This window comes from Pteropus alecto, unplaced genomic scaffold, assembly GCF_000325575.1.
Source record: "Pteropus alecto unplaced genomic scaffold, ASM32557v1 scaffold3, whole genome shotgun sequence".
Classification (NCBI taxonomy): domain Eukaryota; kingdom Metazoa; phylum Chordata; class Mammalia; order Chiroptera; family Pteropodidae; genus Pteropus; species Pteropus alecto.
This window is the reverse complement of record NW_006442484.1, coordinates 8,336,645-8,355,154: the sequence shown is the minus strand read 5'-3', so window position 1 is coordinate 8,355,154 and position 18,510 is coordinate 8,336,645. Positions and strand designations below refer to the sequence as shown.

The following is an 18,510-nucleotide window of genomic DNA, read 5'->3' as shown; positions in this document are numbered from 1 at the left end:
TGTTTGCTAGTATTTACAGAGCCCTTCAGAAGTGTGTATGTGTGTGTGTGTGTGTGTGTGCGTGTATTTTGTAACTGTTTGGGATAGTTGGAATCAATATATGGTAGATGAGGAAACTTTCTGTAATTTGTATATAGAAAGGATAATATTTTCCAAGCAACCTGGAAGACACATGGCTGTTCCTTTGAGGTTTATTTTACTTTCAGAAAAATTCAAAGCTAACCAACTTAAACAGCTCATACCCACTTCCTATGGCAAACCACTAGACTGAAATGATATAAAAATAACATCATTTACTTTCTCCTTTTTGGTACAAGAGACATTTTATAAAGAATTTGGATGAATTGGCTCTTTCAAAAAAAATCGATAAAAAAATCAATGATTAGCTAATGTTTGTTGATAACCTATGAAAACCTGACATAGGTTTTACAAAGGGTTCAGAAAAGTACAAATCATAGACCTTGCTCTCAGTGGCCTTAAAACTCATTGAGAAGGCACAAAACATCCAAATGTGAGTCACACACGAAGTAAGGCTGCATATGACAAATACTAAAGAAATGGTATAGACAGAGTTTGGCAAATTTTTCTGTAAAAGACAAATAGTAATTATATTAGGTTTGTATGTTCTATGGTCACTGGCTCAACTATTCAATTTTGCCCTTATAGAGAAAAAGCAGCTATAAACAATACATAAATGAATGAGTGTGACTTTGTTCCAATAAAATTATATTTACAAAAATAGATGGCAGGCTGGATTTGGATGGAAGACCATATTTTTCTGACATCTGGTATAGACATGAAATAGTGTGAGTGTTCAGAGAAATAAAGGCGTGCTACAGTGGGTAGAAAGGGAAGTCACACAGTAGCAAGAGAAAGACTATGTAGTAATGAGGTAGGTGGAGAGGTGATATTGTTGGTGGGAACACAGTGTAAACAAAAGCTGTATATAATACTAAGGCTCTGTGTGGGGGTGGGTCGGTGGGAGTAAAAATAGCAAAACAGGGCTTCTTCATGAAAGCACCCCAAGAGAGAAGGGAATTCTTCTGATAAGCAACTTCTGAGAGATTAAATGCACATATTAGGTCCTGAGATGCATATTCCTAAAACCATGGTGGCCAGTTTAGGTCCTTTTGCCCTTCCATCAGGCTATTTTTCTAACCTATCTCTTTCTGCAGGACTGGCATATCAGCTCACAGGAAGAATCTTTGGGAAAGTTCTTTTGTGATATTTCCCCTATGTTGTCAAGAGCTGCACACCAATCCAAATGACCAAGGTAGTTCTGAATGTCTGTGCCTCTGATGTCAATAGTTCCTAGTTTAAACTAAACCCTAAATCAAAAGGGTGGTATATCTTAAAGTGTAATAATTAGAACACTAGTCTGGCCAGATGATTCCAGAAAAAGAGGGTTCTGTGGTGCAAACTATGTTTCCTCTTAGAGATTGACCAGGTACATTGGAAAATTAAAGGACATGAGAAGACCTGTTGCAAAGAAATTTGTTTAACTTATGTAACCACAAATTTCTCAAACATTTAACCACAGAACTTTTTTTTCATGGAGCATCTATGGACATTTCATAGAACTCATTTTGGAAAACAACACTTAAGGGAAACAGATATGGAAATAAATTTTTCTAACAGTTACTAGTTGTGGCTTCAAGTTAACATAACAGACAAGAGGAAGGGGTGATGAGAGACAGAAATTTTAAAATACAAATGACTTTCAAGGGATATAATCATAGGGTGAAATCCCAGACTCTTATTTACTGTAACTATTTAAGGCCTGCCCGTTCCAACCTACCCACAACGTTCCAATTTCAGGTGAACAGGAGTACTAAAAACGCTGAGATGGGATAGCAACAAATAGGGAGCAGGATATTTAACTTTCTTCTTTTTCCTTCTTGTTGTTGATGTTAAACTTCTGGCTTTGTTCCCTTCTTCCATGTCCTTCTGGAGCCTTTGTTTAACTGAAAGCATGAAAATGATTGTCATTCTGAGCTATTCTTGGCAGGCAGAACTGAGCTCAGAGAGAAAACAAACAAATGATTAGCAAATACGTAAACATCCCCATCCAGGCCTAACTCTCCTCCTCTGTAGAGCAGAGGAAGAGCTGTGCAGAGGAGCGAAGCAACCAAGAATTCCATTGCAGTATCTGGAGAATTCACTGTGAAATTCTGAGAAATTTTCTGCAGACAAGTCAGACTTTACAATCTAATTAGACATCATTTTATGTCGAAGAGGCTCTAGTTAGCATTCATAGCATTTTCTGTTTTTTCTTCTATTGCTTCCGGGACACCCTAATTTTTATGTACTGTATTGCCATCTAGTTTTGTCAGTTCATTCACTCCGTAACTATTTATTAAGGATCTACTCTTTAACGAGTACTAGCAAACCAATGAAGAATAAGACATAATCCCTGCCTTTGAGAGGCTGACAGTCAAGATTGGAAGAGAGACAGAGAAGCTAATAAATACAGTCGAATGTTACAGATGTTATGCTAAATATCTGCATAGGAATAGGGGAATCCAAGGGAAGCAGTTGTCAGTTCTACTTGAAGAATCCAGGAGAGGTTTCATGCAGGGGAAGGCCTTAGAACCAAATCTTGACAAATGAGCAAGTGGGTGTGTACCAGACAGGCATTCACATCCTCCAGAAATACTTCACTGGTTAGTTTCATGTGCATTTGATGATCAACAAATCCTTGAGCCCATCACATCCCTATGTACACTTGTATTTGAGAATATTGTATCATCAGGGATCTTCAAGGTGCAGTGTGTGAACCCAGGTTGGGTGATGTTCAAGATGATCCACTAAAATGTGGAAAAAATGCCAGAACTTTAAAATTTTTATCTCATTTAAAAAATTTTTGTTTTTGAGTTTTATAATGTACATATGAATATTATTGTACATATTTGTAATTTATAAACAAATATAATATGTTGGAGGTACATGGTACAAATTTTTTTACTTATGGGGTACAAGATCAAAAAGCTTTTGTAGACTGCCTGTATTCATTATTCATATATGAAGTGATTGCAAATATCAAAGGATGGTCTTCTTTATTCAATAAACTATTCTTCTTTGTTTTCTTAGACATTAATTTTTTAGAAATAACACAGTATTTTATGCCTCTAATTTATTACAGGTTCTGTACTAGACACTTTGCATAAAGTAACTCAGTTAATTGTTATGATAACCCTAATGAGATTGAGGTAACTATCCCAGTACGTAGCTAAAAAACTGAGGAGCATATAAATTTAGTAATTTTTCCCAGATTAAAAGGTGGCGGAACCAGGGCTGAAATCAGACGTAGTCTGACTTAAATGTCGATGTGTTGAACAATTAATCATTGCCTTTTCAAAGTCAATGAAAATAAATTACTAATGAGCTTTCTTTGTTTTGTTAAAGATGTTAGAAATTAAGTGTTCATAGGCTTTGGCACTACAATTTTTTCTATGAAAATGCGTATGCCTGTGAAGAAAAGTGAATTCTGATGCTTATTAGATTTATTACTAAGCCTTTTATAATTGCATTGATTTTTGAAAATGTATCTATCTCTTCTTTGATCTAGAAAAAATTATTCATCTCTGACAACTTATCATAAAAAGAAAACATTTATTTAGTACTTATTGTATGTCAGACACTGCCAAAAAAAAATCTTTCCATATAATAAAAAGTCTCTAGTTAAGTTGCTGTTCAGGGTAATAGATAGTAAGTGATGGAGCCAGGCAGTCTGACTTTGGCTTTGGAACCCATGCTGTTAACAATTAAGCTATATTCCTTCTCCATAAAAGGGCATAAAGTCGCCTGGACAAGAATGTTCATTGTAGTATTGTCTACAATAGTGAAAAACTGGAAATAACCTAAATGTCCATTAACAATGTCCATCATTGTATTACATTCCCTATGGTACATCCATATGGAGTGGAATACAGTAAATGCTATGCAGCCAATAAAAATGTTAATTGTATTGGTTTCCGAAGGCTACTGTAATAAATAATCACACATTTTGTGGCTTAAATCAATAAGATTTATTCTCTCACTGTTCTGTAGGCCAGAGGTCCAAAATCGAGAAGCAGGGCCAAATTATCCCTTAAGGCTTTAGGGGAGAATCCTTCTTGTATCCTCTAGCTTCTAGTATCTCCAGGCATTCCTTGGCTTATGGTAGCATCACTTCAATCTCTGACTCATCTTTACATTGCCCTGTCTGTCTCTCTCTCTGTCCAAATCTTCCTCTCCTTTCCGTTATAAGGCTACTAGTCATTGGATTTATGGTCCACCCTAAGTCCAGTATGATTTCATCTCTAGACCTCTAAATTTCAAAGATGCTATTTCCCAATCTGGTCACAGTCTCAGGTTCTGAATGATCATCAATTTTGGACGGACATAACTCAACTCACTATTCTAATTTAAATCTATATTTACTGAGATCCAAAATGAGATATTATTAAGTAAAAAATTTATTAGAAAGCATTATGCCTAGTATGATTTCATTTTTTAAAAAGCATATGTTAACATATGTATATACTTGCATAGAAAAGTGTTTAAAAGAATATACATCAAGATGTTAATATTGATTTTTTTCTGTGTAGTAGGATTACAGGTGATTTTTGCTTTTCTCTTTATTGTTTTCCATACAGTCTGAACTTTTTGCTGTGAAGAAAAAAAGTCAGAAAAATAATTTTTATTTCTTTTTTTTAAAAAACAAATCTATATGAGACTCAAAATTTCCCAAACACTTCAACGACAAAATACGAAATCCTTTGACTTTTGATGCTTACAGAAAATCACTTGGGGAAAATTGTTACAAAGAATTTTGCTTTTTCTTTGCACAGAAAAAGTTGACCAGCTCTTCCTATATTCCTAACCTCAAGTCCTTTGTCTCTGTCCCTCCCCCACCCTCACCCCATTAACTACAAAAAGCCTCTAAACCCAATTTTTTACCTCTTGGTTGTGGTCATACATCTTTTTTGTCCATACAATCTTCAGATATGAGGCAAAAGGTTTTAAAACTATTTTAAAGTGTGAATCAATATCCCTTTAATTTTTCCATGTGCAAAACTTCATCTCCTCACCAATACTGTGACTCAAAAAAAGATTGTGTCACTGTTACTTGTCTTCTCATATTGTAGTACCTTATCTTGCAATGGTAATAAAACATGTGGTTATCTAAGGGATTAATTTTTCTCTATAAAGATACCTTTTTAAAATAAATGTTTACTTCTCATAATTGCCTAATATTTTATGAGAAGTTAAAAGGCTTTCCTATAATATATTTTTTTATTATTATTTTTTTTTATTTTTTTGCAGCAAATCTGCTGTTTTTCTTGACATACTAGTTGTTGATAAATTACCATTAGCTACTTGGATGGGATGACTTCTCTACTTGCTATCTCTGCAGTCAGAGTTCCAATCCCTTGGTATGTTCAGACTATTTTTATCATCTTTGCAATTTAGTTACATATTTTACAACATGAAATACATTGGGAGGCTCTTAACATTGAGAATAATATTGAGAATATAAGCAGATCCATGTAGTCAAATTTCCTATGAGCTCCCTACAAGACTGAGAACTCTGTGGGCATGGACTAGATTTTCTTCCTTCTTGTACACTCCTGTCTGGTACCCTATCTGGCCCATAGCTCTTACTAAATGAGCTGCCTTATATGGCTTCCAAGACTCTATACCTCCCATCATCCTCATTAGGCTGAAACTCAGAATATTATTTTTCCATCAGGGATGAAGAGTGACAGTTCCTGGCAGAGCTTAAGGAGAAAAGGGGCTGGCAGATATTTCTTACCCTGCTTCTAAGTATGCAAATTTGTCCTGGGATACAGGGCATACAAGTGTCTTGGCCATTAGCTCTGAGCACACTTGCTTTTAGACTGTGATTTAGGGATGCAAGAATATGAGCAATGGGAGAAGGAGTTTCTTCAGTGATTATGAAAAGGATTAAAGATCAAGGCAATATTGCCAGCTCCCTACCTATCCCACCCCAGTCATCAGCCAGTCAAAGCATGTAGAACAACCTCTCTGCCTCCATTCCATGCCACCCCTCCCCCGCCATGCACATTTTCTAGATAAGCTCTATGTGTGGCTCCTAGGACCAGCAAACCCACAACACACACTCCCAGACAAAGCCCATGAACCTCAGCCTACTCTGACAGCAGTGTTGTGATTGACTATATTTATGTATTATTTGGTGAGTGTGTGGTTAGAGGGAGGGTTGGGGACAGCCAGGGCCAAATGGACTCAACATTTCTGAAAAATGGGCACAAACATTAGATCTCATTTTTTTCCCTATAGAGACTGTGAGGCGCCCAGAGGAACTTTGGTTTACACAGTGGGGCAGCTGTTGCCTCAATGCAAAGGGTAATTCCTTCAGCAGAGGTAAAAAGGCAGAATCATTAAGTGTCAAAGAAATGTTCTTTGCCCTCCCTGTCTACATAAAGGATTGAGAGTGTCAAAGCTAGCTGAATGTTCATTTTGTGGATACTGGATGAGTGAACTTGGTACTGTTTCAGCAACTATCTCTCAGAGAAACATTGGTTAAAAAGGAGCACTGGTCATTGTATGGCTTCATCCAGAAGAGTCTTCAGGATAATATCAGGAGTAGAATACACATCCTTGCTAGAAGAATCAAAAAGAAAAGAAAGCAGCTGGGTCAACTGGGATGCTAAATAACTGAACAATATTCTGCATAATTATTGGAGCAGGAAAGAAATGCCTGTGTTGTTTGCATCATTTCTTGCTTCAAAAGAAAAAAAAAAAAAAAGATAAAAACAGATGTAAAATTTCTGTTTCAAGACTCCCAGTTGATACTGATAGTTTTTTGTTAAAAGAAAAAAGATGTTTTCCAAAAATTAAAATAAAATCTTACTGTAAAAATAGCAAAATTGTAAGAAGGGGAGAAAAGTAGCCTCAGATTTGTGAGAAATATCAATCTTCAAAGTCCATTATCCAAAGACCTTGTACATCAATACTTGATTTGAATTATGGAGCTGGGCTGTACCTTCATTTACATGGTATTTCCCCAAGTAGCCAGATAATATCAATATCTTGCATTTATACGACGATCATCTTCCCAGATGGCTTTATTAAATTTTTTGTTTTATGAGACCCACTTTCTAAAATGTGGTCATCTCTTAATGAGAATGATGCTCCTGGGTAACTCCAGGCAAGGGAAAAACCGTGTTTTGCATTTATATTTTCTATCAGCGATCATAAAAATCTTTAGTTAGCAAGCAATTCCTGAGCATCTGCGTGGGCAGAACCTGAGATGAAGCTCTATATGGTAACATACGGAAGATTAAAAGGTGTGGTCCCAACCCTCCAATACCTCAGTCTCTATTCAGAAATTTTTTTTTGTTTGTTTCACGAATGTGAAAAGTTGTGGCCAGAGAAGTTTAGAGAATTGGTGAAAGTCATATGGGATATTTGTTCTAGAAATGGGAGTCTTCATTTCCAGATTTGGATACAAGTGGTTTTGGTAATTATATCTAAAAATGTTGAAAATATTTCGAAGATGTATCAAGGTGGAAATGTTAAGGTTTTGGTTTTAGATGAAGAAAAGACCAGTCCACCAAAAAAGAAAATGAAGAAGGGTCCCTTATGTTGTCATATAGATTTATTTATATAATTAAATATCTAGGACTGTGGTAATTGTAGTGAAGAGACCAAAGAAAAGCAGAGTTCCAACTTGGAAGAGCTTGGCTGACTTTGCAGGTAAACTACTACCTATATGTGATGAATTCAAGAAAACAGGAGATATAGAGAAATAAGACTATTATATTTAAAATACTTACAAGATCATACATTATGGTAGAAATCTCAACTCTAATATCTGCTTGAGATTTGGGAGGAGCCACTTCACTTACCTGGGTCTTAGGTATCCCATTTGTTAAACAAGGGGTTGGACTAGATAGTCTCTAAGACAATTTTCTATTATGTAGAATTGTTATTCTATTTAAATGAAAATATGGGACCTTTTTGAACAAGAAGTTGGGAAATGATTGTCCTGATCTTACTTAACTTGGTGAAGAGAAGAGAAAATACTGAAATCAAAGGACACCCTTTCTTAATGTACCACTAGAGCATTTCAACACATCAGTTTACTGATCCAAATATATTGGATTTTATACTGTCAACCTTAAAAGACTTCAGCTAACTTGAGATGCATTTTGAATAATGGATGATTCATCTTTGTTCTAGAGTCTCTCTACATATTTTTTCCCCTAAGCTGGAATGTTCTTCAGAGATGTCTAACTTGTGGTCCTCACAGCTGGTAATAAAACTTTAAAATTTGTTTAGTTTAAAATGAAACCATTACCTATAAAACATTGTAAATTTCAAAAAAAAAAGAAAAAAAAATTCTCATAAAATGAAAGTGCTGGATTATATATTAAAATTATAAGCGCTATAAGAATTCAGAGGGCAGAAAGATCATAGTGGTCATAGGTAATCAGGAAAACTTCAAAGTAGAAATGGGGCTTAAAGTTTAACCTTGAGGAAATTTCAGATTGGAACTGTTAGAGAAAGAGGCTTTCTACTTCTAAGGGTAGCTTACAAAGAGCAGGACTTCCCAAATGCAGGTCTAAGGACCATTCTGATCCAGGACGGACTTTTCACTGATCCTGATGATTGAAAAAAGTGCAGAGAAATATAGTATGTCTGAAAACTAAATGTAGTTTTTCAGACAGTATTCTTCCTTCATTTTGGTGTTAAAATATTCTTTTATAAAATGATAGTGGTCATGGATAGTAGATGTTTTTATTTTGTGAAGTAGTGGTGTTAAATTTGGCTTCCATATGATGGTCTTTTTCTTTCTCTTTGGAATTTTACTGGCCCATGAAATTCAAAGATCCACGTACCATCATTTAGGTGATTATTCCTGATATTTTGGCCTTTACTGCAGCCCTCACCCATGTAGGCCAAGAGGTCGAGTACAGCTTTCTAGCAAGGAAAAGGACCACTGCATTTTAGTATTCTATTTCTCATGATACTATTGTGGCAATAAATGCTGATAGGGCTTAGCAGTGATGTTGACAGAGTTAAGCTTAATATGCTGGACCTACGAAATGTCCCAGGTCTTTCAATGATAATAGCATCCTAGAAAACACCATCTGCTTTGTAGACTTTATTTTATTTTAGAGCTAGCTACATGCCACATTGGTAGCAGAAGAGCTGCCAACCTGTTTACCAAAGTCCCTGCTTTGTATTGATTGAATAAAGGAACTCTTTCACAATCCTTTGTCATTCTGTTGATGTAGAACGACTAGATTTTTGGATTTTTACTTTAGTACAGGTATGCTGAGTTCCTTTCTCAGAAGCCAATCTTGTATATTTAAAGTGCTACTTAACTCCTTGTACACAGGATGGGTCCACCCCTCTAAGCCACCATGTTTCCTCACTCTGGAGGAAACAAGTGTGGGAACACAGTGTTTTATTAGTACAAAACTGTATGGCTTTATGTTTCCAAAGTCTCCCCTCTCACGTCTCCTGGCCCCTTTCAAAGGAGTAAAAGGAAATTTTAACGGCGATACCAGGACTGGTGCTGTGAAAAAAGATAATCAGCTTCCTATATTTTAATAGGCAAATTTTATATGTTTTTTTTTTATTGGCACACTATAATCTTTGAGCTGATAAAAATATTTTGAAAAAATATTTTAGAAACACAAACTCTGATTTTATCTTTTGCAATTCAAAGATGAAGGCACCTAAGGCCCAGATTAGGTAGTGACTAGCTCAAGGTCACCCAGCTACTTAAGCTGAAGTGCAAGGACTTGAAGTTGATCTAGTGTTCTCTCTCCTTTCTCCTTCCAATACCCCATTGGAATTGAAATCATTGCAATAGCCACTGCCAAGTACTTAACAATGGATATTTGATGGTGGTCCTTTAAGTCTGTACCAGGGTGGTTTCAGTTTTTCCCTTCATCAGCACAGGAAGGCAAGGACATTGCATTGACTCTAATATTTCATGCTTAGCTCTGGATTCCCTTGGTTTTATATTTCTGACTCTTCCCTCAGTTTCTTGTAGGGCTTTATGATTTAATTTAATTTCAGCTTATTGCTGGCTTTGGTACCCAGAAGAGTGGTAATTTGTCCTTTAAATTATTCACCCAGGGGAGTCAGTGTTCTTAGAAAGCGAGGGGGGAGAACCTATAAGCTCCATCCCCTCTGAGGGATACATGACACACACTGGTACCTCACTCACTTGTTCTCTCTCCACAATACCTTATCTCCTGTGTTCAGCCCTGGTTCCTATAATACCTTGTATTTCTGCGGTGCTTTTCACGTTAACAAATAAAGCAATTTACAGAGTATTTACATACTGACTAGTGACTAATTATACACTTGCAAGCACTGTGATCATTCTGGACAAGCAGCATTCCTCTACATTAGGTTCTCTGTAGGAAGGTGTCTTAGAGTTATTTGCAGAGAGAAATTTGGGGCAAGTGTTGGCTCTGACATCCAAATGTTCAACATAGGGGCCGTTTGTATAATCTAGGACGCACCTCTGGACTTTGTAGTTCAGGCCTGAACTAGGGGCTAGAAGGGTTACAAAAATAAAGAAAAACATGGGTGACCATGACCCTGGCAGATCTTACTTAAAATGCTGACAAAACCGGGCAAAAATATATGCAATAACTCACTAAGAACACATGATGTTAGTATAGACAGACTGGTGATGTTTCATGCAGAATTAGACTATAGAATGGAGATTGTTGTAGTTTTCAGTTAAAAGGTTAAGAGATGAATAATAGTAAGAGTTACTATTTAATGAGTGCCTACTACATGTTAAATTCTTCATGTGTTCTTTCATTTAATCTCACTGTCATTTAATCCCACTGTCATCCCCATTAATCACATAAAATTTGCTAAGTTTTAAAGGAGTAAAACGATGTTCTCCAGATTATACAGAGAGCTAGTAGGGGAGCATGGGAATTAAAACCCAGGTCTGTCTGACTCTTAACCATGCCATTACACCTTCCCCACGCTAATTAAAGAGATGACAAGTATTAACAATAAGTAAATATTTAGTGTGTATATGTGTATATGTTAAAGTGGGTTACGCAGACAGAAGAAAATAATTGGTAGCATTCTCCTGATAGGGAAGCTAAGAAAAGGAATGAAATATTTTCAGTTTAATTTTTGGGAATACAATGGGGTAGAAGCAATGAAAGAACTAATAAACTGATATGGGTTCAAGAGGTTCTCTCTGATGAATTCAAACAGAAAACAGACAAACAATCATGTTCAAAGATAAAACAACAATATAAACCTACAAGAATGTTAGCTGCTAATGTCCAGAATGAAGGGAGGTATATGAAAAGTGCTAAGTCATCAAAAAGGACTTGTACACTTACATGGAGAAAAAAGCACAAGGAACAAATGCCTTTGCTGCCTTGTGCCTGGGCTCTCTTCACTGGGCTCCACTAACCAGGTGGTGTTTAAACAACTTGGTTGCAAATCTTCTGACACTATCTCATTAGAGGTGTAGTTAATGCCTCCTCTCCTTGAATTTAGGCTGACCTTAGTGATCAGTTGACCAATAGAGTATAGCAGAAGTGATGCTGTGTGACTTAAAGGTGATGCAGCAGCCACCTGGTTTGATGTACTGCAATGGGTAACTGCAACATCTAGTGAGAATGTTAGGCCTAAGAGTATCACCCAAAAGAAAGAACCCATTAGCTGAGGTGAGACATTTATCATTGGGTGACCAAAGTAGTATAGCCAAGGCTTAGGAGCGAAGAGAAAAGTCAAAGTATGAGAAGTATCAGGTCTAAGGAGGGAAGTTGAAATGAAAGCTAAAAATAAGTCATAGTGTCAGACTAAAACAGATCAGACCATGGAGTGCAAGCATTCAGGACTGAAGTTATGAACAATACAAATGTTAAGTGGTTTGGGATTGATGTGGAAAGTCATGCAAGGTACATTTTCACAGGTCAGGCAGAAATGTGCCTTAAGTTTAAGGAGCCTGATACAATGTTAACAGAGAAGAGGAGGAAAGTAGAACCACTTAACTGCTTTAATTCCTATGTTGTTTTCCAGCTGAAAGATTGTGAAAGGGAAGGGCAGCACTAACACTGGTATTTAAAAATAGGGTAGGTGAGGAACCTGTAAGAAAGCATTGGCTGTTCAAAATGCACATAAGTCTCATGACCTAGATGAGGTACATTTCTTGAACACTGAAAGAATTTTAAGGTAAAATAAAGGAACTCCTGTCAATAAATTTTGAGGAATCTTAAGAATTAGGGAAGACTGTAATGAACAAATGTCTTATTCTTAAAACAAAGGTAAATCCTGTAAACTCTAGGAGATGGGCTTAATATCTGGGAAATGTTCTAAAACAAATCACTAAAGACATGATTTGCAAGCCCCCAGCAAAGAAGTCAGCATAAGTTAGCGAAGATGAAGTGGTTAGCTTGAATTCCTATATGACTGTATCAATCTCTGATCACATTACTCTGAATATGAGCTGGTATATAGTAAGCAAAGAGTTGTTTCTGATGAATGGATTTATGCCAACCAAAAGGCAAGGCTATCTTTAGAGCCCACCACAGGCCTCTGTGCTTGGCACTGTACTACCCAAAATGTTAATTAAGGACTTGGAATAGGATTTTGATGGCCTGCTGTTGCAGGCTGCAGGCAGCACAAAGCTGAGAGGGCTCATCATTATGTTGAACAGTAGGATTTTTACCAAAAAGATCTTGATAGGTAGTAACTATGGACCTGGTTTAAGAAGAAATTCAACAGGAAAACCATAAACACTTTTGTTTAGGCATCCACCCCTCACCTCAATGGAAAACATGGAAAAATCCAAACACCCCAAATTCTACCCATAACTACAAAAGAACAGGATAGAGAAAAATGTGGTTTGTGCAAATGGAAAGGATTTAAGCGTTGTTTAAATTTAACGACTCAATACAACTTAATAGTGGGATATAGCTGCCAAAAATGCTACTGTGATGGCACGTTGTGTTAAAGAAGCTTCCAGAAGAAGGGACGCAATGATACTGCTCTGATGTTTGCTCTGGAAGTGACCCTATGGAGGGGATATTGACAGACTAAAGTATGTCCAGAAGAAAACAACAATTATGGTAAGGGGATGGAGAACCTGTCATATAGAAAATGACTAAAGAAACTGGGTATATTTAGCTAGCACAAGAATCTGCGGTGAGTGTGGAGTGGGAAGAGGATTGAAGAACTGAAAGGTGGTCACATGGAATGCAGTCAAAGGGTGGGTCCCAGAAAGAAGTTGAGTACAGCTGAACACTACAAAAACCTTTCTCATAACTGGAGCTGTGCAAAGATGAAAGTAGTTACTCCAAGAGGTGAGGAATTCCCAATCCTGGATGCATTAAACAAAAATGGGAGTCATTTGTCAAGAAGAACATCAATGTGATTTAATAATACTCATGAAACACTAACTTTTTATGACTGTATCAGATGTATTCCTTACAATAAGAAGTACTTTATAATGAGGAAATAGAGGATCACATTAGTCAAGTAACTTGCCCCAGAATCCCCAGCTGGTTAATAGAGAGCAGAGCCTTGAACCCAGATCTGTCTCATTTCGAACAGCACACATGCTTTTCCACTACCCCAGGCTTCCTAAAGTAAAACTCAGCTATAGAAAAAGATACTGTATCAATGTTTAAAATAACAGACTACTGGAGCTAAAGTGCCTAATAAACCCTTTGAGAATATTAGGCATCACCAGGACTCTCCAGGCTATCACTGAGCCACACATGTTATTTCTCAGTGTGGAATGTCTTTTATGGTTCTATCATACTTCAGTACTAAAATTAATTGTATAAATCTACAATCTGCTTCTGGAAAGTCTAAGTTCTTTTAATTTTCTCTAATCAGTATTAGAACATTAATTCCTAGCTTTAAAAAAAAAAAAAAGCAATGCTTCTCAAGTTCCAAAGAAATTAAATTTGAAATCGTTTCAAATAATTCTGTATTTCTATGAAAAATGCTTTTGTTAGTTTTTATTCAGGCCAGAAAGAATTTAAATTTAAGCCCTAGACTTTCTACAAGTGCATTTTATGTCGATTATATCACCTAGCCTTATATATTTCTCCTGGGAAGTTTTTAACTATTTGATTATCTGTGTCCTCTGTTAAACGAAATCCTCTGCTTTGTGATCTGCTTTGTGAACATGTACACACATACACAGTGCATACATATGTATATACACACATCTATGTATGTATGAGTGCATGTATATATATGTATACATATATAGCTGGCAAATCAGAGAAAATTAAATCTGAATGAGTATAGCAGAGCTGAAGCAACAGTGTGATGAATTAGCAAAAGAAATATCTTAGAGAACACCTTGTTATGTTTTTTGATCTCAAATTGTGTGGGCCTTTGTAATAATAGCTAGTGTTGCCTCTTTATTCTTGGTCTCTATTATTGCCTGTCTGACAGATAGTTTATAGTCTATAATCTTTCCAGTTGTCTTTTCACCCCAACATTTTATACCTCAGTGACTTTGTCTTAGAGTTGTTCTGCATTTGCCTGCTCATCCATGGTGACCTTGTTTGGACTTTATTTAGTTTATTTGTTGCCTAACGACACACATCAAGCCTTACAGGGACCATTGACTTTATATACACTCAACTTATTGACTTTAGTCATCACTGCTTCCTAACAGACCCCAAAAGCACCCTGAAAGGGTTACACCAAGGCCATCACTAAAAGGTGAATGCCCTTTTCACTGCCCTCTTCTTTCAAAGTTGTGGAGGTTCAAACCTGTCTTGTTCCCCACGCAGCCCCCTCTTTGGCCACTTTTTTTTTTTCCCTGTAACTAGCATAGATCTTACTGATAACCACAGATTTAAGCAATGCAACCATGAGAATTCATGTTAGTTTGCCTGCTTGTGACTAGATTGATTTATAAGCACCTCTGTTATTCCCCTCTCCCTCATTTTTTTCTGTTTGTTTGACTGTGGTATAGAGTTTGTCATCCCTTAAAAAATTAACATCAGGTCATTATCTGCAGAAAACATTTCATGAATTTATATCTACATTTGTTAACTACTATGAAATAGTGGGTAACCTCAGTGTAGAGAGTAACAAAATAAATAACTTATACCGAATATTTTTGGCATATTATCAAGGAAATGTATAAGAGCTTTATCTACAAATATAACAAGAATTATCCATTATCATCTAGGAGTCTGTTAAATGAATACAGTAGGAAAAATTTCTTTTACAGGATTTAAAAGATTTTGAAATAGCAACTGCTAGTAAACCTTGGGCAAATCTTTACTGTGAGCCTCTCCTGTTTACCTCACAGCACTGGCAAAGGATGTAAGAAGATCCTGCACTTGGGTAAATAGAAAACCTCCCCTGGTAGAGCCTGCTTCATTCCTGTGGCTAGCTGCTTCATGCCTAGCAATCAGGTGTGTGTCCACTAAGAGTCTGCTGATGGTTATGTGTCCTTATAATTACATAATGTAATACAAAATTTATAACTTGATGAAACGAAAATATAAAAAGAGAAGTTTTATTTTTATGTCAAATAAGGTAAAAGCTATGGAAACTTGGTTAAGGTGAATGTTACTAAAGAAACTTGCAGATATATTATATGTGAACTAGACATTTGCACAAGACTGGATAAAACATTTAGAAGGGTTCATTTCACAGACATTTTGGACTCTATCAGTCTAAGACCAGTTTTAAAAAAATTAAAGACATGAAATTTTTGTATTTAGTGAAGTGGGGTGAATTTGGAATGCAAATTTGCCTGAGGGCCAGCTTGTGACTACATTTCCACAGGTACTTAGTTGTGTTTTTATTTCCCTGTGCTCTGCTTTTTCCCCCTGTAGGTAGAGTGGTATTACCTCATATTACCTTTATGCCGATGGTGCTGTTACTTGGAGTTCCACCTTTAAACGCTGAGGCCTCACACTCTCAAGTTTAGCAGGCCCCAAAATTTTGTTTATCTTCTTGTCTGAAAAGTCCGTCAAAATAGAATTTCAATATTTTCCAATCAGCAAAAAATTTCAGGGCAAGAGTGGGTTCTTTGCTCTGCTTCCTTCACTAGAGTCCTACTTTTCTTTAGATTTTGGCCTGGTTATCCCTCTTTACTTTTTCAGCTCTTTGATGATATTTAAAATACATTCCAACAAATACTTCTGTTTTCAGTAGCAGGGTTTTTCTCTATAAGCTGCCCATATTACATGCTATAGACTTTCTACAGGCCACCTACTCATAATCCTTGCTGGAAAACCAAACCAGTTTTTGAAACTGAAACATCTCTCTGGAAGAGGTTGGTACCAGGTCTGGAAGCTTAGAATGCTATAACTCAAACTTTTTCTAAAGTAAAACTAAAACCACAAGACTCCTTCGTATTGTATAATTCTGTCCCCAGTATGCTAAAAGACCTTATAAATTTTAGGTGGACAAATTGCTGGTAGGTAATAATTTCATTTCACTATTATTTCTTGATTTTTTCTTTACTTCGTCAGTATTTTGAGAAAGCTAAATTTATATAAATCATCTAATACAGTATTTCCCAGTAAAATTTCCTGTGATGATAGAAAAGTACACGTGGGGCTATTGCATGCTTGATATGTGCCTAGTGTGACTGAGGAACTGAATTTTTAATTTATTTTGTTTTAATTAATTTAAATAGCTATACATGGCTAGTACACACAGTACAGATTCTAAGACAAATTTCTTTATGATACTTCAGGATAAATATTGGTTATATAAGAAGGCTTCATAAAAATACTTTTTGTGACTATAGTAGAACTCAAAACACTGGAGACAATTGATTTGGTTTTTGTTTTTGTTGTGTAGTTTTAAAAATACATTAGTTTCAGTGTGGGGATACATATAGTAAGAGACATAAAAAGTTAAGGAATTTTGCCCTGTTGGGATTACAGGATGGATCATATATTAATCCATTAATCACTTAACAGCTATCACCTGAACATCTAGCACATCCAGGCACTTGGCACTGGTCCTCAGGAGGAAAGCAAAACAAGGTTCCTGATCTTGTCAAGCTTGCAATCTAGTTGCAGAAACACACAGTAAATGATTACATTGGTATAAAATTTAGAATTGAGACAGTGTTACAAAGATGATGAACATCTCCATACTTTTTTTTTTCCTGGATGTTTTTAATTTGGTAAGGTGCTTAAGTCCTAGATTCTTAGAAGCTTACTAAAGGCTTAGTCATCAACCTTTGGGAAATAATGTTAGTCTAACTAAATATTTCACTTCAACAAGGCAAATAAACATTTGTAGGTGTTTATATTAGCTAACTAGAGTTTTTTGTTTGCTTGTTTTCTAGTTTACCTTTTGGCCCATTCAGTTGGAAGACCAAACAATGTGTAAGGTTCATGGAAAAAACCTTTCTCTGAAGTCATAGATTTATTATATCATTGATATTTTTGTTTATGAAAAGGATCTTAGAAATAGTCTAGACCAATCCCTCATTTTACAAATAAGAAAGCCTAAAAAATGAATTTATTGGACATGATTCTGTACTTATTGTCATAGCACCAGGTTTCAAGAATCTCATGAGTGGTCTATTGACCATATTACACCAACTTCGAAGCAACCCCAAATTGTTTTGATTTCTCCAAGTTCTTAGTCAATTTATATTCTGGCATTTTGAGATTTTAATACTGCCATAATAACATAAATTTAATACAAATTTATGAGCTTGACATTCAGATCTTATAAGTCTCACTATACATTCTTCTACACTCCAGGGTCTAGATACAATGTTTCATGTTTTTCCAACTCTGAGCTCCCACCAGAATTCACAGCTTTATCACATTGCCTACTTAGCCTCAATGCCTACTGAAAGATTACATCTTCCATGAAAATTGTCTTCAAACCTAATCAGAAGATAACGGCTCTTCGTATTTCTAAAGATTTTGTATTGTCTTGTACGGTGGCAGGAAAGACTGCATTGGATATAAGAACCTTAGGAACTGGTGCCACGTGATTGCTCATTTAGGTCTTGCCCCTCCTTGTAAGTCAACAAATATTTAAAGTAAAATAAATGCCTCTCTAGGTGAGAATTTTCCTGAAGGCAATTTCTAAGTGTTTGAAAAAGCTAGGTTAGGGAAATATGAGCTGGGTGAAGAGGACTCATATTGCTTTACAGAGAGCCTTTATATTAGGACGTTATAAAGTAGTTGTGTATTTCTTAGGTGAGTCCACCCTAACCTCCCCCACTCTCCTTTTTAAAAAATCCTCATCTATTCAGTATAATCGGCTCAGTTTTGTTTGTTTGTTTTTGTTTTTTTTTTACTGTAGAGAAATTTAAGAGCTATAGGAAACATTAGAGAAAACAAGGAAGGTCATACAAATTCTAGATGCACTTTGTTGCAGTTTAATTTCCTCTTCAATTTTCATAATAAATGTACCGATAAAAAAGTCAGAAACATAAAAATCCACCTTATTGTTTACCAGTACAAAATAAAAACAGGCATTTCACCAACTGACACTCCTTTGCAAAGCTCATAAGCAATTACT

At 36.0% G+C, this 18,510-nt stretch overlaps 1 long non-coding RNA gene across 1 annotated transcript; it reads right to left on the bottom strand.

Annotated features, from left to right (window-relative positions):
* Window positions 1-1,482: 1,482 nt before the first annotated feature.
* Window positions 1,483-15,964, bottom strand: LOC112470324. Its single transcript, XR_003042944.1, has 2 exons — window positions 15,868-15,964; window positions 1,483-1,964 (listed from the first exon to the last, which is right to left on the bottom strand). It is a non-coding gene; the product is annotated as an uncharacterized LOC112470324 (long non-coding RNA).
* Window positions 15,965-18,510: the final 2,546 nt, after the last annotated feature.